The sequence below is a fragment of the Zootoca vivipara genome, chromosome 8, assembly GCF_963506605.1.
Source record: "Zootoca vivipara chromosome 8, rZooViv1.1, whole genome shotgun sequence".
Taxonomy (NCBI): domain Eukaryota; kingdom Metazoa; phylum Chordata; class Lepidosauria; order Squamata; family Lacertidae; genus Zootoca; species Zootoca vivipara.
In genome coordinates, this window is record NC_083283.1 from 68,944,712 (window position 1) to 68,967,482 (window position 22,771).

The window sequence follows — 22,771 nt, forward strand, 5'->3', positions numbered from 1 at the left end:
GTGCGCAATGATCTTTTATAGTCCAGACTTCAACTGCATGCTTACAGTCAGGGTATCAGTACTGTGAAGTACTGACAGATCGTGAAGCTGAGAGCTGAGGCTCCAATACTTTGGCCATCTCATGAGAAGAGAAGACTCCCTGGAAAAGACCCTGATGTTGGGATAGATTGAGGGCACTAGGAGAAGGGGATGACAGAGGACGAGATGGTTGGACAATGTTCTCGAAGCTACGAACATGAGTTTGACCAAACTTCGGGAGGCAGTGCAAGACAGGAGTGCCTGGCATGCTCTGGTCCATGGGCTCACAAAGAGTCGGACACGACTAAACGACTAAACAACAACAAATCAGTACTGTGGCAAGCAGCAGCTAGCTGAAATTTCCTCATCTTCTTTCAAATCTCCCACCACTTCCTCCCAAACAAACATCTGTGTACCCACCCAACTTCACATGAAATCATCTTTGCTATTTGTCTAAGAGTGTTCCAAATTCTACCTAAAACTATTCAACTGCAAAAGCTGGTGCTAATGAACGAACACCTTCTCGCTCGTTATCTCAATTTGGACTTAAAGGTGTGATATGATTTAGCCGTTTGACAGTGTATTCAGCTTTATCATACACGGCATATTAGATTTCCAGCCTCCTCCCTCTCTTTTCCCAACTCCATCCCTGAAGTAGGAGGTCAGTAGTAAAAGTGAGAGTTCAGTGCTTTGGAGAGGTGCTGTGATTTTGTGTGTGTGTAAGGAGCACCCAGAGTTATCAACCTGCAGGTACAATGGAGGAGTTTTGACTGCATGATCTTCAAAATCTTGACATTCACCAATCACAACACTATGTATAACTTATCTATCTATTTATTTATTTTAGAAAACTGATACAAAATAAAAGTTGCAAGACTTGGAAAAAAATATGTTTTTGCCTAGCATCTGAAAGTTGTCAATGTGTCAGGGTGGGGGAAAATGTTCCACAGAAAGATAGTCACCACTAAAAAGTCTCTCTCTTCATTGCCACCCACAGCAGAAAGGCCCCAAGGGACCACCTCATATCCGCAGGTACCTTTGTAAACACTGGCCAAACACCAAATGTATTTAATTTCAGATATTGATAATTAATCACAATGTTGAGTTTGTTGTCTCCATATCCACTGTGTTATTAATGTTTCATTCCCCCACTGTTCCAACTAAACGAAAATTGTGTTTGAAGAAGGAAGACTTGTTTACTGCAATTGACATTTCCTCAGATATGGCTGGTAGGAGCCGTCTTCCTAAATAATGACACAATTTGGGGGTGCTGTCATTGTGAGAGGCCAGGGTAAGAGGTTTTTGGAATCCAAATCTATTCAGATCTAATGCAAAGAACACAGCCGTGAGAGGTGCCTCGAGGCTCCATTGGATTTGCCTTTGGAATATCAAATCACCCAAGAGTGTAAGATGAGCTGAGCTGACACATGAGCACCGTATACCGAAGGTGACAGAACGCCTTGCTTTTGATTGTGCTCAGACTTCACTGCTCCGCTCTTCATCTTCTCTCATTTCCACACAGCGCAGGCAACTCCCCAGGTTGCAGGGCTGAAGGCTCTGTGTGAGACTCTGGAAGGCAGCTAGGAGAACTTGGGGTCACTTGGTAGGCATGTAGGAAGGCACAGAAGAGAAATTTTATTTGGTTCATATTTTAAAGTGAACCAAGCTATTTTGCCAGCCTGTGGCGTTTATGTGGATTGGAACACAGCCATCAGCTGGATTACATTACTCCATTTTTGGGTGGTGTCATTTCAGCTCTGTCCTGTTGTTGGAAGAACCAGGAGAGCTCTCTAAGTGTGCTCCCGACTGCTCATTTATAGCCTTGGTTTGAATTCAATCCAGGCTGCAAGAAAAGAAAAGAACTGCCTTCTTTTCCAGGGGCAGCTCAAGCTATGTCTGCAAAGGAAGGTGTTTTCTTGAATTCAAGGTGGGGAATGCAAAAGACGAACTGAGAGCATGTTCTAAACACATTCCCCGCTCTTTCTCCACAGCTGGAAGTCACAGCTTCATTGAATGTGGTGCTTTTTTCCTCTGACGATTCAAAGGCACCATAGCTGCAAAGGAAGAATTGAAAGTGCAATTCCTTTTAGCTGTGGCTTGGAGGTTGAAGCTGCAGCTCAAGCTTCCCCCTGTTTGATATCATATATGATCTCAGCCTGGTAGACCTAATTAGACCCAAAGGCCAGAGGTTTCCCACCACTAGGGATTACTCAGTGTCATTATTATGTGCTCTTCTCCCACTGACGGTTTAGAACACGATGGGGGACAGGCAACAAACAATGTGAAAATGTAACATCATATTTAAATAGGGATTTGTTGGAAGAAGGGAAAGAGATCTCAGCAGCTTCATGTCTCTCATAACATCCAGTTCCATGCTCAATTTTATAAGCCAGCAAAGGAAATCCTCATGAAAGGAAAGCTGTCATTTCTAGCTTCCCTCACTGGATTGGGGCCCATAGGTTCCTGCTAAATACGGAGGTGCCAAAGCCACTACCGATTTATTGAGGTGGGAGCTTCAGATTTGCGCATCTGATACCATTTCAGGGAAGCAAGGACAGGAAGTCACTGGATCTCAGCTTAAGTTGAAGTTCCAGTGCAAATTTGGAGGTTCCAGCTTGAGCAAACCATCTACGGAACATGAAAGGGGATCAAAAGAAGCATGTGTAAGATTAGCAAAATCTATTGGCAGGCATTCCCCACACCCAAAAACTGTGGTGTGCATCTGCAGAAGAGGTGTTTAATGTGATTCCTTGCTACACTGCAGAGTATGTGTAAGGATGTGTTTTCCATTTGCAATGCAAAAGTGGATGCACATTTTCACCTTTGCCTTGGGGCAATATGTTCTTATTTTACCTTTAAATCTGTGTACATTAAAGGCAAAGTTAGCAAATATGGTCAGAGTTAGAAAACATATACGATCTGAAAATCTTTTTGAGGCATAATTCAGTGTTTTATTTATTTGCTGGTACACCAAGGTGCAAGATAGTGCAGAATCATTTCATTTACTGGGTATCTGTATACTCTGTCTGAATATTCAAGGAGAGGAGTTTAGTATTTGTTTTTATACGTGGTTGGCTGTTTTATGTATACATCAGACTGATTGTAAATAGCAATTTTACTTTTAAAATAATAGAAACAATAAAAATAGTATTGACCAGAATATTATCCTTCTGCCCCTCAATATTTTCATATTTTCTCATGTTGTGTTCAACTTTAAATAACTACCTATTAGAAATCTAATTTCCCAAAAAGAACAGAAAAATGAGATAGACTATTTTTGGCAATTAGGGAACATTGAGAGCTTTAGAAAAATATATAGCCCCCCCCTTTCTTTTGCCTTTCCAGTCAAGATGGATAGTCTGCCTTTATTCATTAACCGTAGCCTTAATTTACATATGAACAGAGATTTCTTTCCTTAGGAAATTGTCATCATTAAAAAAGAATACCTCATTAGCCACACTGATTGATTTCTTTCGACAATAACTCATCACAAATTAACCAAAATATAAGAAAAATAATGCTTTAAAGTGTGTATTAATTTCACTTATCTCCTCTGACTAGTCATAGCCTTTCAAATGCAAATCTTAAACGAGATGCAATTTCCGATGTTAAACTGTATCCCGTATCCATGCTAACGTTCTACTAGAAAATGAGTTCTGGCCAAATGAAATGATTGCATTAACATATGTCATGACATTTAAAACAGCTAGGTGGAAAATCTGGGTCCTAGTTAGAGGGTGTGTCATAGGGATGAAGCTTCAGTGCATTTGTATCCACATATAAAGTTTCAGTAAAGAGTACACACATCAGTTAACAATAAAGTAGTTCAGAATCATAGGCATTAAACTAACATTTTCTGGAATGCTCCCCCCAAAGTGGTTCACTTACCCTTTATTTAGTTGTCCTGTTGGTACAAAGTGGCCTTTTCATTCCTATTATTATGCTTGTTTGCATCAGCACTGTTTTGTATCCAATTTTTTTGCTTCTTACCAAGAACGCCCTGGGAATTTGTATCAAAGGATGGCGTGAGAGTATGTAGAATGAATAACTAGCAAGGTGGGGAAGCCGTTGAGAAATGTGCGGTTCTTGCATATTAAGGTTGGGCCAAGCTGATGGAAGAGGAAACAGGAAAATAAGCAATGCACAACCGTGTTGTGAAATGAAAAGCTAGAAGCACAAGCAAAGGCAAGTCTGAGAACTTGAGAGAGAGAATTGGGCAGAACATGTACATTGATTTATCTACTACAGTACATCCATGCACTAAACAGACCCAGACTTACTTGGCTTCAGCAAGGTCCCTTCAGTCTCGGATCCCTTTAGAGTCATGTCCCCAAAGGTCAGAATGCAGGTCCAAGAGCACAACGCATTTGGGTAGGCTATCCGAGGGGAAAGTAGATGTGGACAACTCCCAAGAGACTGCAATCTACACCCACTATATAAAAAACTGGCAGTGATCTACCCATTGTCATTGGCAAGAGTTGTTGATCTTTTTTGGGGGGGGGGTTGATCAGAGTTGTTGAGCTATTTTGGGGAAGGGGTGGTTGTTAAGCTTTTTGTGGGGAGGATGACCCAGAGTTGTTGAGCTTTTCTGGGGGATCGATCAGGAGCACCCTGGAGATCCCACAATCTACATGGAACACCCTTGCGATCTGCCGGTAGATCGTGATCTACCTGTTGGACATGCCTGCCTTAGTGGAATCCTCTGCTGTTGCATTCTGAATGAGATGGATTCTGAAAGTGGAAAACCCTGTATAATTTGTGACCCTCAAAGCCTAAGAGAAGCTTATGTGCCTTACAGCAGCCTATTTCCAAAATGTGCTCTGTAAAAACCCTGTTATAACCCTGTTTCTGTGACCAGCCCCAAACTACAAAATTTGGGGTGTTGTCAACCAGCTGGTGACCACGAGTGGTGAGCTGTATTTGGCTTGGTTCTGCAGACCAAGATCAAAGCTGCAGATATCTCCTTTCCACCAATGAAATGGACCTTAAACATGGTTGCATTCAGTTGCCTGCAGCAGGAGACATTATCTGAAAATCTGTTTCTTTCCACTGCAATCGAACACCGTAAAAAGGAAAATGCCTAAATCATGTTTACAGTACACTCTAACTTGGAGCTGATGAAAAGAAATTGAGCTGTGCATTAACTTGCTGGGGAAATTAGCACATAAATTAGACCTCAATCAGATCTTCTTGTAATCAAGTGATTAATACAGTCATACAGAAGAATGTTTATCTATGGCATGACACAAAATCTCTGTAATCAACACACTACAACTGAATATCAAGGTCTTTTAACTGTTAATTGCAAGGGGGGGAGTAAAGATAAACCCTGGAAAGGATGTCAGATGTCCTTTTAGCTGTTGCATAAAGGTTCTCATGGCATGTTATCAGCCGTGATACCAGTGTTCTGTGGACTTCAGTTATCTGCTGGAATATTTCTCCTGAATTTTTTCAACTATTAAAAAAAAATTGGGGGTGAGGGTGGGGAAATTGCTTTCAAAAACTTTCAAAAGGGGAAATAAATTTTGGCAGAATTCTAATGGGTTTATGTTTAGCTTACTTTTGAGGTGGTGAAGGGGTGTTTATCAGTGTCCATGCTTACATTTTTCAAGTCATCTCTCAAGTGGTTTCCATTCTGCAGCCTTCCTGGTGCCAGAATTTCCTGGCACTAGGGCAGGCATCCCCTAACTGCAGCCCTCCAGATGTTTTGGCCTACAACTCCCATGATCCCTAGCTAACAAGACCAGTGGTCAGGGATGATGAGAATTGTAGTCCAAAACATCTGGAGGGCCGAAGTTTGGGGATGCCTGGACTAGGGGAAACATGTCTTCCTCAGCTGTAAACAGATGAAGGTAGGGAGGTTGCCTACTGTGCCTACTGCGTCTGTTCAGCATTTTTTAATGCATATATGGGAAAAGGTAATACTTCCTTTAAAAATGAAAACAGTGATGACACCACTCTCTCAGGTGCTCAGCATCTTCTATTTGGTGCCTTGGGGTCTTCAAATGAGGGGAAGATGTCATGGCACTTTTAAGATCAGAAAGCACCAGAAGTTAGGGAGGCTGCAGAGCACTGGAAATATGTTTAATAGAAAGAAAAATGAACAGGTTGGAATTCAACATAACACTAGCATGAAGGTTCCACAACTAGCATGGAATGATTTTTCTCCTTGAACAATGAAACTTTCTCCCCATCTCCACTTCCTCTCATGTCTACTGAAGACTTTAAAACAAACCAAAAAAACTCCAGCAGGTATTTTAATTGGTGGTTGATTTTACTCCTTTTTTTCCTGATGTAGGCAATTTAGGCTAGTTCTGGAGATGGACAGACATTTTTTAAAAAAAATTCCATGAAGTTAAGTGAGCACCAGGAGGTTGTGTACAAATCAGGCTATGCTGAAGAACTCAACCTTTTCAAGAATCTTCTTAAGGACGTTTATCCAAGTACCAAGCAGAGAGAGAAATACAAAAATAGGAAATAGTTTTTTAAAAAGAAAGTTCTCTGCCTATCTCTCGAAAAACAAAGAGAACTGGGCAACTCAGCTATCTCCATGGAGGGGCAGGGGTGGTTGAAACAAATATTTTTAGCAATGAAAACTTTTATTATGAACTATTTTGGGACTCTGAAATCTTGACGTCCACTAGAAAGCTGGTGGACATTTTGGATAGCCTTTGATGCATCTCCTCAATATGGATGAACACAATTATCCTCTGTTTAGAACATGATTACCTGTTTTTTTTTTCAAAAAACAAACAAACAAGGAATGGTCCATGGTGCCATGGAAAATGAGGCTTTGTGTTCTCAATTGCCATCTGGAAAAATTTCTGTGGTGTTCATAAAAGCTACGGCATAAATAGGCACTAAAAATGCTAAAATATTTTTAAAAGAGAAATTGTGTCTATGCAAAGATCCCTACTGTCCCCAGCCCCTTGCCCCAGTGAAGAGGTCTTCTATCACTTCCAGATGATCACTCTGCTTTCGGTAAGGACAGTAAAACATGAACAGAACAAAAGATGTGCAATTAGCTTCTTGGCTGAACTGAAGACAAAGCATTAGGAGCAGTTTAAAGATCTCCTTTGAATGTGTCCATCTGTTCATTATGAGTTTATTTGGCATGCTGAACTTCTTCCAAATAGACTTAGTCTTTGCTCTCATATATCATTATTTTTGTTGAAGTTTCTATATTCCAAATGAAGCACCATTGTGGGTTCCTTGTGATTGACACATTGATTCATTCCCAGCAAGGGTCTTCTAATTAACATGACCTTTTGATAAGGTGGGAGATACTGGATGAGACAAGTGCTCTCAGGAGAGCTATTAACAACTTCTGAGCAATTGCTAATGTTAGAGAGGTTCTATATGTGGTTTTGTGGGGGGGGGGGTTAAGAATAAAAGTTTGGAAACTAATTGACAAAGCATGGATATATTGCACACAAAAAGAAGAACATTGAGAAGAACTGATAAGTTAATTAACCCCTCGCAAAGCAAACATTTCCACATTAGGCAAACTGTACACTTTGGGCATTAGTTAATCGCCCTAATAAAATGCAAGGATGAAATCATAAGTCCACCTGGACCTCAAAACAAAACACAGAGACACAACTTCATCTGTCGTAAGTTAACATTGTTACACACACCATAACAAGTGGGCTTTGTTCCTTCACGTCAGATGGCATTTGTACCAAGGGAATTCTCATTTCCCTCCCCATCTGGTCCCACACACGGTGACTTGATTCAGAGATGGCAATGTTCTGTTAATGGGACCTGACAATTATTTTTCTAACTGGGCAGCCAACTGGCTGGGGGACTTAAGAGCCAGTGCAGGTTCAGGGCCAGTGCATGTTAAAGTCAGCACCAACAAACACGGTTTCTGTTTTGCTTTCAAAGTAAGACGGAATCAAACTTTCAACAAGCTGGTCTTTATCCGTGGACAGTGGGAAACGAAATCCTCACCAAGCACATTCGGTATCATAGTTTTGACTTTATATAAATGTGCTTTTTATTCTGAAGTGCATGAAAGATGACAACTGGAGACGGCGGAGTTGAGGACTACATAAATTTACAAATGATGATGGAAAATTATGATCCCTCCCATTGATTTTCTTCCACATTTCTGTGCTTAAATAGATCATCGAAATCTACCTCAGAATTGGCATAATGCAGATTCTGGGGGCAATCCTCCTCAGTAGATATACATTTTGGAGCATCAAAAACAATTGAGGTTCTCAAGGCTGAGGTCTCTGAGGACTCAACTCGTTCGTTGTAACCAGTCCCTCTTCTCCAGAAAAGTATATAAAATGCATATGATAATGCATATAAAGTAGTAATCAAAATATGAACTTTTCATGTGTTACGTCAATAAGTTTGAACAAAATGGTCCTGTGTTTGAGTGCCAGTGAAAATAAAGTGGACTTAGGTTGATCTGTGCATCACTAAGAGCAGGTCATTGCCATCGCTGTCAAGTTCTCCCTTTTTGAAGGGAAATTTCCTTATGCTGAATAGGCTTCCTTGTGAGAAAAGGGAAAACTTGACAGCTATGGTCATTGCTGAAAGAATACAAAGCAGTTATCATAAGAGCAGTTGTGTCAGGAGGGAGTGCACTCGGTACAAAGAGAAGTAATAGCTGAAATTACCTCAGGCACTAAAGCTTTCACATATAACAAGCTTCCCCACATCTGGCTGTATATTTCCCTAAATAAGGACAGTTTTATGAATTCAATGAAACGATGAGTTGAATGGGACTTATTCCCAGGTAGATTCATGTGAGATTGCTGCCTTACAGTCAGGTACAGTTAAAGAAATTGCACATTGAAGTAGAGCTGGAAATAGCAACACAATATTTTGCAATCCATTCATGAATAAGGCCCTTATACATTCAATAGAAAATCCTTTGCTGGAGATACTAAATTATTTGATGGCATGGAAGAACCACCATTAGTATCTGTCAGCTCAGGATCTCCAATGTATGAATTTGGTTTTCTTACATCTTTCAAAGGCAATACAAAATGGCAATGGCATTTCAATATAATATCTTATTTCTCGTCCTGGCCAGCTCTTTAAATCTCCTTGTATGAGTTCTGTGAGTGATTTACTGTAACTTGTTATGCTGATGGGTAAGTTTAATAGATGCAAATCAACTTTATTAAATGTCACAGGAGAAGAAAGGTCAAAGTTGGCCATGGGAGTCAAAAGCAAAATCCTGCACATGAGGATCCTAATAAATGAATTGTGTGTGAATGCATAAACCATGCCCTTCCGCGATGTGTTCTTTTCTGCCATGTGCATTCTAAAGTCCAAATGCACCCTTCTCTAATTGGTGGTTATCATGTGTTTTTGCTTTGCTTACAGCAGTAGATTAGCATGTAGCAGCAGCCATGGAGGGAGAAAGTGGTTGCGAGGTGCATGGGATGGGACAGGGGAGGAAAACCGTTCTGCATATTTGGGATATTTTAATTCTTTTTGAAAAGTAAAAGGTTGCAGCATAACACCTAAGCATCATGCCAGCTATGCAGGTACAGGAAATAGAAACAAAGTCAAAATGAGGGATGGGACAATCTGTCAATTTCATTTTCACATTTCCCCCCCCCAAATCTTAAATTCAGTTCCCCACATTTCAACATCAGTTTGCATTTTTAAAAAGGTCCTCATTAAAATTCATAAACATTTCAGTGAAATACCTCCTAATAAACATATCTGCGTGCATTTTTGCCTAATATACATGTTTTTTGAAAAACAACGCTCCCTAATCTAATGCATTTTTGCACTTTCCCTCCACTGAGATATACATCTTTATGCACACCATACCCTAGATATTAATTTTTGCATATATTATTTGGTTAGAGAACTGCACTGCAAAATTCAGAGAACTGTGAATATCAATGGATATTGAAATGTGTATCATTTCAGAACGTGAAAATTTGGTAGTCACTTTTACTGTAAATGGAAACTGAACTGAATTTCCCCACATTCCTGCTCATAATCAATATTAGTTTGAATGACAAAAAGGATATTAATGTTTACAAGATCAGTGTCAGAGCTCATAACACGTTGAAGAATTATAAACCTATTAGGTTCAATTTATGAACCAACTAATTTCAAGTTTCAGCATCATCACTAGTTGACCCCGGTAGATCAGAGAGTAACAATAATTTGCCATTTGGCTTGAACTGCCAATGCCACATAAGTTAGTAGAAGAAAAGTTGTTTGTGTGTGTATAACGATAATCTTGAACATCTTTCTACTTAAAGCAGGAAATAGCAGTCTCCTGACACTTCTCCATATAAGTACCTATTCAGACAAGAATCACTGGAGTCATCTCAAGCCATATCCCATTTACAGTGAAACTAATTCAAGTCTCATGTTAAAGTACTTCATTCAAGCAGGAAGGAATTTGAGAAAGTTAAAACCCTTACTCCATTTTTATTTTATTTTTTGGAAGCATTACTTAATTTAAATTGTCATTGCCTGACACCATTTAAAGAAGGAAATTAAGTCTCCCTATGCTTGGCTAGTGAATGCATGATGAAGTTTCCTTCCACTTATTTGAATGAGACATAAACCTAATTATGGAGTCACGGTCGAACAAAAAGGCTGGGATTTCAGTTGGAAACATTAGAAATATAGATTAGAGTGACCATGACCACATCATATAAATAGATGCCCAAGCATCTTACTTACATGTCCAAAATTACAAATCTAATTTTGTTTTTGGTATCCAAAAGAATGAATGGTGAGTCTGAACTGCATTTCAGCAAGACACCCTTTTAATTCAGAAATAGCTAATGTGTTCAGATCCAACACCAAACTTGAAATTGTCATAATCGTGACTCTTTTTACTCAATGCAGTTGTATTTGGTTTGTTAGATGCCTTTTCTCACCCCACCCTTCCTACCAAGTGATCGGAGTGCAGTAAAAATGAAATAATAATAGGAAAAAAACCAATCAAGGCACAAAATAAAATCTGTACCTTCCAGGAAGCAGAAACTCACCATTCCACGAAGGCCTAGAGAGAGAAATAATTTTTAGCTGTCAGTGAAAAGGTGTAGAGGATGGACATAGTTCTATGAAGGACAACATATTCATGGATTTACCACAGATAAGGCCTGAGTTCATCTACCTGCCAAATGGTCTATGTCCAGGACCATTAACAGGGCCTATCTAGCAAATCTTGGTAACGGAGAAGGCATTTCTGGAAATGCATGGTTCCAAGGTCATTCAGGGCTTTAAATACTAATGTTAGCACCTTGAATTGTGTTCTGTGCAGTACTTTCAGGGTTGGTATTAGATGACCCCATTCTGTCACCCTGTTCAGTGTCTGGACAACCATGCTCTGCACTAGCTATAGTTTGGTTCTAATAATAATCCTTCCTGACACAATCTTATTATGTCTACATTTAATGCTTGTAAAGCAGTTGCTGCTTTCTTCCGTGCAGCAGCGATGGTCTGCATAGGACCCAATAAATCATCTGGTGTTTGTTTGTTTGTTTTGCTACTGAGAAGGGACAGCAAAAATACTCAAGACAAGGATGGCAACTTCTCTTCTCATGAATCGTTCTCCAGTCTGCCTTTCACTGGGGTCACAAACCGTGGAATTTGAAAACTACACACATGATTTCATTTCATATTTTCAACTAATATGCCTTTGGGATACATCATCATTTTATTGCTTCAGTTGCATCCATAACTGTAAAGATTCAATACTTGGTTCCGGCATTTTGTTCTTAAAAGGCCAAGATATTCATGAATTGCAAAGAGAAAAAGACTGCTATGACTATGTGTGTTTTGGGCCACATCCAAACAGTACATTTTTTTTTTATTTGAGACACAAATGAAAACATTATGCCACTTATGCAGACATTTATTTTTTTTAAGTGTTTGCATACTGGCCAGAGAACTTAGTTTCATGCCCAGGAAAAAAATGGAATGAATGACAAAAAAAGAGAGAGCAAAAAAAAGTGTTTATAAAAGAAAATCAGCAACCACCTTAATCAAGCATGATAAACTCCCAACAGCTATTGTTCTTCTTTTCAAGATTCACAGACTACATGTCCCAGCATACAATAGTGCCACATTAGAACTTTCAAGGCAAGGAGTGATATTGCCAGAAAATGACATGGAAAATATGTCCTGATTTCTGGAAGGAGACTAGAGGATTCCCCCGTGCCCATTCATTTCAACAGGTCTACTCTGAGTAGGATTAACATTGGAAACAACCCAGCTCCAGGCTTATGAGGGTTTTAGGATGAGAGCCTTCTGGTGAGCCCCTTCCTACCTGGATTGGTTGACTTCTTCTTCTTCTTCTTCTTCTTCTTCTTCTTCTTCTTCTTCTTCTTCTTCTTCTTCTTCGGTTGACAGATTATCTGTGTGTGGTGGGAGTACTCTAAGCAGTGCTGGGTGATAGCTATGCCAGGCACTCAAAATGATGCTAAGCTGGGAGTATTACAGGAAATTTAATAACTTACTTCATTAAACACACAAAATAAACAGCCATGTAAAATACGTAAAGTGGGACCCAGGTGGCGCTGTGGTTAAACCACTGAGCCTAGGGCTTGCTGATCAGAAGGTCGGCAGTTCGAATCCCTGTGACGGGGTGAGCTCCCGTTGTTTGGTCCCAGCTCCTGCCAACCTAGCAGTTCGAAAGCACATCAAAATGCAAGTAGATAAATAGGAACCGCTACAGCGGGAAGGTAAACGGCGTTTCCATGTGCTGCTCTGGTTTGCCAGAAGTGGCTTTGTCATGCTGGCCACATGACCTGGAAGCTATACGCCGGCTCCCTCGGCCAATAATGCGAGATGAGCGCGCAACCCCAGAGTCGGTCACGACTGGACCTAATGGTCAGGGGGCCCTTTACCTTTACCTTTAAAATACGTAATAACAAGGATTTTCACCACTCTAAGAAATGGAAACATGCAGATGCATAGTGCTGTTCAGAGTGCAGAGAGAAAAGAAGGATGGATGGAGGGGGGGGACAATTAAGGAGGGTGCAAAGACAGGCATCAACAGCACGCCCTGGCAACTACCCAAAAAATCCAGGTGCTGGAATTCCCTAGATGTGCTGTGTGAATGTTTACACTAAAGTTAAATTAAGTTAACGGATCTGAAATGAGAAATGAGAAATATTCAATATATGCACATATAGGTAGACTCATGACAATGGATGGAAACATATAAGTGATAAGTGTACTCCTTATTACAGAGTTGGGTGCCTGAGTCCCTCCAAAAGCCCCAACCAACATGGCTAATGGTCAGGGAGGTTGGGAACTGGAACAACATCTGGAGGGCCACAGATTTCATGCCCCTGTCTTTTTAAATGAACTATTTATTGGAAGAAATAATATTGTATTCCTGGTGAACTCTGAAGCTCACTGAGTGGGTTTGGCCAAATCACTTTGTTTCAGTTTGATTGGATACTGAAAACATTTCTTTTGATATTCCAGGTCTTTTAGATAGGACAAATGAATGGCAAATCAGAATCAATACTTGTGATTTTGTCCTGCAACATGACAGGATGGGTAGCCAAGTTCATCCACCTGCATGTTGTGAGATTCATGACAAAGCAAGGATCTTAAACCAGGTTCACATTCATTACAGCATCATGCTGGCTTCCTCCAGTCCCCCCCCCCCCTGTGTTATTTGAGAGAAAGACACAGGAACTCTAAGTAAGTGAGAAAATACTTTGGCCCTTGTAAATTCTTTAGTGAATTATGGTGACATCAGCAACAAAGATAATAATAGGAAATGTAAATGGAAACTGTATCACATCACTGGATCTTTGTGTATTATGTGGAGTAATGAGTTTTTCGACTTATAGTAGCCATAGTATCGCCATGTGGCTCTACTGCAGAACTTTAATTAAAAACTGAATACCCACAAGATCAGAAGTCTTAATAAAGATGGGAGAGATCAAGGCCACACATTTTGGAAGTACAGAACAACAGCCTTTAATTTGCCATTATCTGGAATGCTGGATCTAAATTTTCATGGAGAACCCAATCTTATCTCATACTGCAGCATTTTCTGGAAAGGTGAAAGGTGCAGTAGACAGACTTGCCCGGCTTGCTTGTTGGCACACTTCCTAGTTGGCCCAAGCTCTCATTGTCCTTAAAAAACAAAACAAAACTGTGTGCCCTTGAGTCCTGTGGTCACATATAAAGGTTTCCTCTCTACTTTTGGCAGCTGCTGGTGACTGGTCCAGCTCAGAGATATTCACAACATTAGAAGATCTGGCATGAAAAGCTGAAAGCATACAACCCCAAATTTCAACCATTCTGATTTACTCAGGACTGGCCCACCCATGAGGTGGGCTGAAGCAGCTGCCTTAGGTGGTGGAATCGCACAGGGTAGCACCCCCACAGGCACCCTGCCTGCTCCTGTCATCACTGGGTATGTGTGGTGGCGGCACCTTCTTTTGAAAAGATTTCACAAATTCTTGCGAGAGTTCCACCAGATATTGTGAAATTTCACTGGAAGCCCCCATGTCACCCTGGTAAGTGGGGTTTGGACATCACAGTGGGGAAGGTCACCTTTCCATTTCATCCTAGGCAGGAAAATGGGACTAGATTTACAGGACAGATATCTGGAGGTCTCCTGGCCTTCACACATGTCAGTTATATCAGGCAAAGTTGAGTAAACTCAATCCATGGGCCATGAAAGATGAAAAGGCCTCTGGGCTTCAGCATGCCCCGATGATGTCATCAACATTCCCATAGAGTCCTGTATCTCTGTTGGCCAAATCCTATATTTTCCGGAATTAGGAGGAAATGAACTTGCAATAAGGTTACAGATCATTACGCCAATGCATCATTAAATGCTGTGACTCCACACTGCTCTTGCTTGCAATAAATGCTGATGTGAAGGTTGGCAGTCAGACTGCATATTCAAAATTTACATCCACCGGACCAGGCGTTTTACTGTGGAGTAAAAACATTAAGGCAAGCAGAATGGGTATTTCTCCCCCATCTCCCTGCTATTTTAATCCAATTGGGGGGGGGAGGTCTATCCAAAGGAGACTTATTCACTGTTATCGACTTTTCCCTGTGAATTAATTTAAACAAATATTTGATCAGTACAAGATTGTTTTCTCTGAGAACACAGCTTCCTCCATTTTGTACATTCAATAGACTAAGCAGAGGAAAAAGAGATTAAATGCTTTGTATCAGAAACTTTGATAAAACAGATAGGCATGGTTTGGTGTATTTTTTTAGGGAAGAAACATTTACTCTAGCAAATTTTCATGATGGTTCATTAAGATCTAAATGAAATAAATCAAATTCAGGTTTTATTTGAAAAAAGTAATATAACTCTCTCTAAGGCAGGGATGACTAACCAGTGGCCTAGCAGATGTTATGGGATAACAGTTTCCACCAACCTTGATCATTGGCCATGCTAGCTGGTAAGATTTGGTGAAATGGGAAATGTCATAGCCCAGTTACCACTGTTTTGCATGCAGAAGGTCCAGTGTTCAATCTCCAGCACCTCCAGATAGGGTGGGGAATGTCCCATCTGAAACACTGGACAGCCACTGACAGTCAGTGTAAATAACGAGCTAGATAGTCCTATGGTTGAGCTCAGTGCAAGATACTTTCCTCTGTTCCTCTGTTAGTCGTTCTAGTCCAACATCTGCAGGGCCATTTAACAATGACAGTTCCACTGCTGGAAAACCTCTGCTTTAGGTTTCAGCTGATTGAACTAGACCAAAAGAAGAGTATGTGGTGCAAGGAAACCTCAGAAGACTTTAAGAATGGAGAACTATAGATGGGAGGATATGCTCCATGGGACGTGCAGGACACAGACTATTTAAGTCTCTAGTAACCAGCATTTTGAAGCAAAAATATAAGCTGGTGCAGGAGAGCTGCAAATGGAAGAACAAGCTCATTCGGAGCTGCTTGCAGAAACCATATCTTCAGGATAACATATACCTCTGATTATTATTATGTTTAAAAGGGCAACCACAACGTATTCTTTTGCTTATAAAACACTATCTGCAATTTGCAAATTGGCCTCAAACGTATCTGTATCGCTGTGAATCATGTACATATTATTTCCCTAGAACATCTTTGCTCCTCCAAAACATGAATTGTCACTCCCACTTGGAATTTATCCAGTTGCATTGTTATTATTTTTCTACTGTGTGCAGCTGTCCACAGAAAGACAGATATGTTGAAGGCCATATTATGCTGCAGTCACCATGCCTATTTATAACCGGCTTTAAAGCTTCAGGTGCCACCACGTTTTGTCTAAAGCAAAATGCAGATAGAAAGTTGGAAGCTGCTGCTCAAGTGAGGCTTCCAAAAAATTCCAAGTGAAAGGGGGGGGGGAGTTTTGTTAGAAGTTCCACTGGGGTTTCTGCACAATTCTGGCTGCCACCCAATATCATGTAGAGTGACATTCTGAGAAGAAGCAGGGGGTTCCTGCTCAAGGAATACTTGCAGAATATAACGAAAAGCAAAAGTGTTTCTGTAGGACTAGCAACATTTTCTGAAGCTTTCTGCATATCTAGAAGTTGATACTGAATTTTGCCTAAAGTAGAATGGTTGGTATCCATCTATCTTGGGAGACACACGGAATATAAAGGTGAATTCTTGGTGCTTCCAAAATGTTGCTGATTTTGAACGGGGGTCAGTCACATCAAGGTGAATTCAGGTTACACAATTAATGCTGATTTGGATCTCTTGCGTAGCAAACCTGCCCCCCCCCCCAAAAAAAAACAACAACAAACCCTCAGACGTTTGTGATAAGGGAAGTGACAAGAAAATGCAGCGGGAAATGTGGAATAACACTTGCTTTGACACATTGTCTAGCCTTCCTTCGAAGCCAATGATCTAATTCCCTGGATGAATGCTCAATATACTGGTTGTCAAGAAGTGCCAGTGAAGACATCATTTCAAGTGGAACATCCAAAGAATTTCAATGGGGGGGGGGGCAGAATTCCCATAGGATCCACACATTCCTGCTCTAAACAGGGAAAGAAATCTGCTTCCTAGTGACAGGGCGAGTATCTCATAACTTCACTGCATGCCCAACACATCATTCTTAAACGTGCTGTTTGGAGACAAACTGGGAAGTCTTGAAGACCTTTGTAGTTTTTAAAAAATCTTTTTTTATTTTTACAGGAATTGACTAGAGAACATCTCGAGGTCACGCGTCACTTGCATTAGCTGTACCTGACAAGTTACTCTGGTTGGAACTAACTTCGCATGCATAATAAATTGAGTGGTGCATTCCCACCCCTCACCCCTTACAGGTTTTTACTCAGATGCTAAAAGGGGAAATTTATTCATGTGTCCTCCTGGTTAACATCTGGGGAATTGCTATAAAGCTAAGATTGCATTAACCAGCAACAAATCCTCTAAACCTCCATGGCTGCCGCTTACATGCTCTGCATTTGGAAAGGCTCGTTGTGACACTTAATGTTTTCCTTAAGGAGAGAAAGCATTAAATCTTTACAGAAGGACCATTTCGTCTTTTCACTGAGTTTGACAGGGAGGTTAAGGCACCAGCCATTTATTTCCTCACAGCTTCAAAGGATGTCTGTTGCCCTGGAATTTGGGTAATTTCACATGCAATTTTGCCTAATAAACATTTTCATCCCAAATATCTTCCCCTAACATTGTGTGTGTGTGTGTGTGTGTGTGTGTGTGTGTGTGTGTGTGTAATTAAGAGAATGTCATTGATAAAAAGACAGAGTGAGAAAAAAGTGAATGGGAATGAAAAAATAAATACTGTTACATCACCATACATTAACATACATATGTGTATATTCTTATTATCCTAATATACATATAATTGTCAGTAACCTAATATATTCTGTGTAAACTCATTTCAAATATCATTGTATTCATCCAAAGAACGTCTGCTTCTGTAAGCTATTTGTTCCTATGTTGCCAATGTTGTCATGCTGTCAAGTCATTAATTAAGGGGAAACATATCTTTATTCTTCCAATTCATCAGTATCAGTCTCTTGGTCATCATTAGGCATGTAGAATCCACTTTCTCTGTCCTGTTGTCAATTTCCATACAATGGGTATATAGTTCACGAACATATTCACCTCTGAAAATTCAATAGATAGGCCTTTCTTGTACTAAATTAAGTGATTGCTCTTATACAAAAGTGAACTAATTCAAATGTATCCCCCATTCCTACTTTAGTGCACACTATTAAACATTAACGCAGGTGGCACTGTGGGTTATACCAAAGAGCCTAGAGCTTGCTGATCAGAAGGTTGGTGGTTCGAATCCCTGTGACGGGGTGAGCTCCCGTTGCTTGGTCCCAGCTCCTGCCAACCTAGCAGTTCGAAAGCACCTCAAAGTGCAAGTAGATAAATAGGCGGGATACATACAGATAAATACAGTGGGAAGGTAAACGGCGTTTCCGTGTGCTGCTCTGGTTCGCCAGAAGCGGCTTTGTCATGCTGGCCACATGACCTGGAAGCTGTACACCGGCTCCCTCGGCCAATAATGTGAGATGAGCGCCACAACCCCAGAGTCGGTCACGACTGGACCTAATGGTCCCTTTACCTTTACCTTTATTAAACATATAGTAGGGACACGGGTGGCACTGTGGGTTAAACCACTGTGCCACTTGGGCTTGCTGATCAAAAGGTTGGCAGTTTGAATCCCCACGACGGGGTGAGCTCCCATTTTTCGGTCCCAGCTCCTGCCAACCTAGCAGTTCAAAAGCACGTCAAAATGCAAGTAGATAAATAGGTACCTCTCTGGCGGGAAGGTAAATGGCGTTTCCATGCGCTGCTCTGGTTTCGCCAGAAGCAGCTTAGTCATGCTGGCCACATGACCTGAAAAAACTGTCTGTGGAAGCTGACAAATGTCGGCTCCCTCGGCCTGTAAAGCAAGATGAGCGCCACAGCCCCGGAGTAATTCGCGACTGAACTTAATTATCAGGGGTCACTTTACCTTTACAGTCATACCTCGTTTTAAGTACGCCTCGGTTTGAGTATTTTCAGTTTAAGTACTCCGTGGACCCATCTGGAACGGATTAATCCACTTTTCATTACTTGCAATGGGAAAGTTCGCTTCATGTTAAGTACGCTTCAGGTTAAGTACGGACTTCCGGAACCAATTACACTCATACCTCGGGTTAAGTACGCTTCAGGTTGAGTACTCCGCGGACCCGTCTGGAACAGATTAATCCACTTTCCATTATTTTCAATGGGAAAGTTCGCTTCAGCTTAAGTATGCTTCAGGCTAAGTACAGACATCCGGAACCAATTGTGTTTGTAAACCGAGGTACCTCTGTATTAAACATATAAGGGCATGTGAAAAGTGTCTTCTGGTAATATGCTCCAAGTGACACATCACTATTAAATTTCCACAGATGTTTCCTGATGGTGTAATACTTTGTCCTTGAAACAAGCCCTCGTACAGCTAAACATCTGTTAGAATTTCAAGGGAAGTTAAAAAGATTCGGCTAAGACTAGCATATGCTTGCACAAACTTATGACCCACTAAACCAAGCAGCAATTCCTGCAGTTTCAGGCAGCTGGTAGATAATGTATATAAGTGTGGCTTTCTGATTGGACAGAATTGTGCAATACATATAATGATCTTTCTGTACCATGGTATTAATCACTTGATTGAGACCTAATCTATGCACTAATTTCCCTAGCAAGATTATACCGAGTTCAATTTCTCCTCATCAGCTCCAAACAGCAGTGTACATTCAACATGATTTCAGAATTTTTCATTTGAAGGGTTTTGATTGCAATTGGAAGAAAAGAGATCCGTGAGAACTTACTACTTTTATCTGGAATTGCCATCCTTTATTCACTCAAAGATTCAGATAGCTGCAATCATTTGTACACGTCCTATACTATACTGTACACACATTACAATGAGTACAAGTAGAAGTGGTGTACACATGCTCAATTATGTGAACACGTATAAACCTGTTGATTTGAATAAGTTGGATATTATGTACACAGACTGTGCAGATTAATTGAACATTGCACATTAATAACTGTACAGACTTTTTTAAAAAAAGAATGCATGAAATGTTTTCATTTAGAATCATAGAATCATAGAGTTGGAAGAGACCACAAGGGCCATCCAGTCCAACCCCCTGCCAAGCAGGAAACACCATCAAAGCATTCCTGACAGATGGCTGTCAAGCCTCTGCTTAAATACCTCCAAAGAAGGAGACTCCACCACACTCCTTGGCAGCAAGTTCCACTGTCGAACAGCTCTTACCATCAGAAAGTTCTTCCTAATGTTTAGGTGGAATCTTCTTTCTTGTAGCTTGACTCCATTGCTTCGTGTCCACTTCTCTGGAGCAGCAGAAAACAATCTTTCTCCCTCTTCTATATGACATCCTTTTATATATGTGAACATGGCTATCATATCATCCCTTAACCTTCTCTTCTTCAAGCTTAACATACCCAGCTCCCTAAGCCGTTCCTCATAAGGCATTGTTTCCAGGCCTTTGACTATTTTGGTTGCCCTCCTCTGGACACGTTCCAGCTTGTCAGTATGCTTCTTGAACTGTGGTGCCCAGAACTGGACACAGTACTCCAGGTGAGGTCTGACCAGAGCAGAATACAGTGGTACTATTACTTCCCTTGATTTAGATGCTATACTCCTATTGATGCAGCCCAGAATTGCATTGGCTTTTTTAGCTGCTGCATCACACTGTTGACTCATGTCAAGTTTGTGGTCTACCAAGACTCCTAGATCCTTTTCACATGTACTGCTCTCAAGCCAGGTGTCACCTATCCTGTATTTGTGCCTTTCATTATTATTTTTTGCTCAAGTGTAATACTTTACAATTATTCTTGTTAAAACTCATCTTGTTTGCTTTGGCCCAGTTGTCTAATCTGTTAAGGTCATTTTGATCCTTCCACCCGTCCCAATTTGGTGTCATCTGCAAACTTGCTCAGGATGCCCTCAAGCTCATCATCCAAGTCATTGATAAAGTTGTTGAATAAGACTAGGCCCAAGACAGAACCCTGTGGCACCCCACTAGTCACTACTCCCCAGGATGAAGAGGAGCCATTGATGAGCACCCTTTGGGTTCGGTCAGTCAGCCAGTTACAAATCCACTGAATGGTAGTATTGTCTAGCCCGCATTTTACCAGCTTCTTTACAAGAATATCATGGGGCACCTTGCCAAAGGCCTTGCTGAAATCAAGATAGGCTATATCCACAGCATTCCCTTCATCTATCGGGCTTGTAATTCTGTCAAAAAATGAGATCAGATTAGTCTGACATGACTTATAGTTAGGACCAGTTCATGACATTTCCATTGCCTACTGAGGTAAAGGCCAATATAGTGCCTTCCGTATTCCAAGGTGCAAAAGCTGACCAGACTAGCAGCAGAATCTTATTCTACATCAGCAAAAAGCCATTAGCATCTACTGTACCTGATGCCAGCAGGCTAGCTTAAGCAGTGCTGGGCAGGTGTTATGATATACACAGCTTTGTTTTCTCCCTGTCTCTCAACATCTGCCGCTCCAGGCAGCTGCATCACTCTATCTAAGGACAGGGCTGGCCTTCTGGCCCTGATGAAATAATAAATTCTAATGCTGTCCTTCTCTGCTCGCCTTCCATACAGCAAAATATGTGAAATAATAATGAATGTATTCCCTAAACACACACACACATGGCAAACTGGAAATTGTCCACTACAGGCTACTCAAAAATAAAACAGGTTTCTCCAACAGAAAAAGGAGAAAAATCCAGATAAGTTATGGAACAGGCTGCAGTACAAAAATAATGCTTTAATTAAAAATCCCATTCTGTATATATGCTCACTTGAATGCAATAAAGTTAGAGAGCAGAAAGCTGCATATTTTGTTCTCTTATGTGAATGCTCTGCCTGATTTTGTCTTGGTTACTAAAGCCCGAGAAAATGTGTGCGCAATAGAAAGATACCACTTGGATCAGAAAGATATTGCTAGGATTTAAATTAGGAATGCTCTGTGAATTAAGATACCTTTCCTTCCGTATGTATTTTTAGGGGATAAAACATCCAGACTTTCCTGGAATTATATAGTTTAAAGGCTCATGTCCACTCAGGATCCATACTTATGTGAATTCAGGTTTACATAAACATCATGCATGCAAATAGATGTGACGAGCTGAAATCTGATCCAAGAGCTGGATATTTATTAGGACTGTGCACAAAATTCAGCCAAGGCCCATATTCCAGATAAAATCAGGAATATTTGGAGAGCCTCAGACAATTTAGGTACACATACCGTAGACACCTAGGGACCCAGGTGGCGCTGTGGGTTAAACCACTGAGCCTAGGGCTTGCTGATCAGAAGGTCGGCGGTTCGAATCCCTGTGACGGGGTGAGCTCCCGTTGCTTGGTCCCAGCTCCTGCCAACCTAGCAGTTCGAAAGCACGTCAAAATGCAAGTAGATAAATAGGAACCACTACAGCGGGAAGGTAAACGGCGTTTCCATGTGCTGCTCTGGTTCGCCAGAAGCGGCTTTGTCATGCTGGCCACATGATCTGGAAGCTGTATGCCGGCTCCCTCGGCCAATAATGCGAGATGAGCGCGCAACCCCAGAGTCGGTCACGACTGGACCTAATGGTCAGGGGTCCCTTTACCGTAGACACATTGCTGTAAATTGATTTGGATGAGTCCAGAGCTGTCCATGGCTGTCAGGAGGCATGACATCACAGAGGAAGGAGAGGTGAGCAGGACAGGAAAACCACAGCTAGAAGGCCAACTATTGCCTGTGAAGTGGCTGCATTTTCCCAGGAGAATGTAGGCCCAAGGACCATATCTCTCCT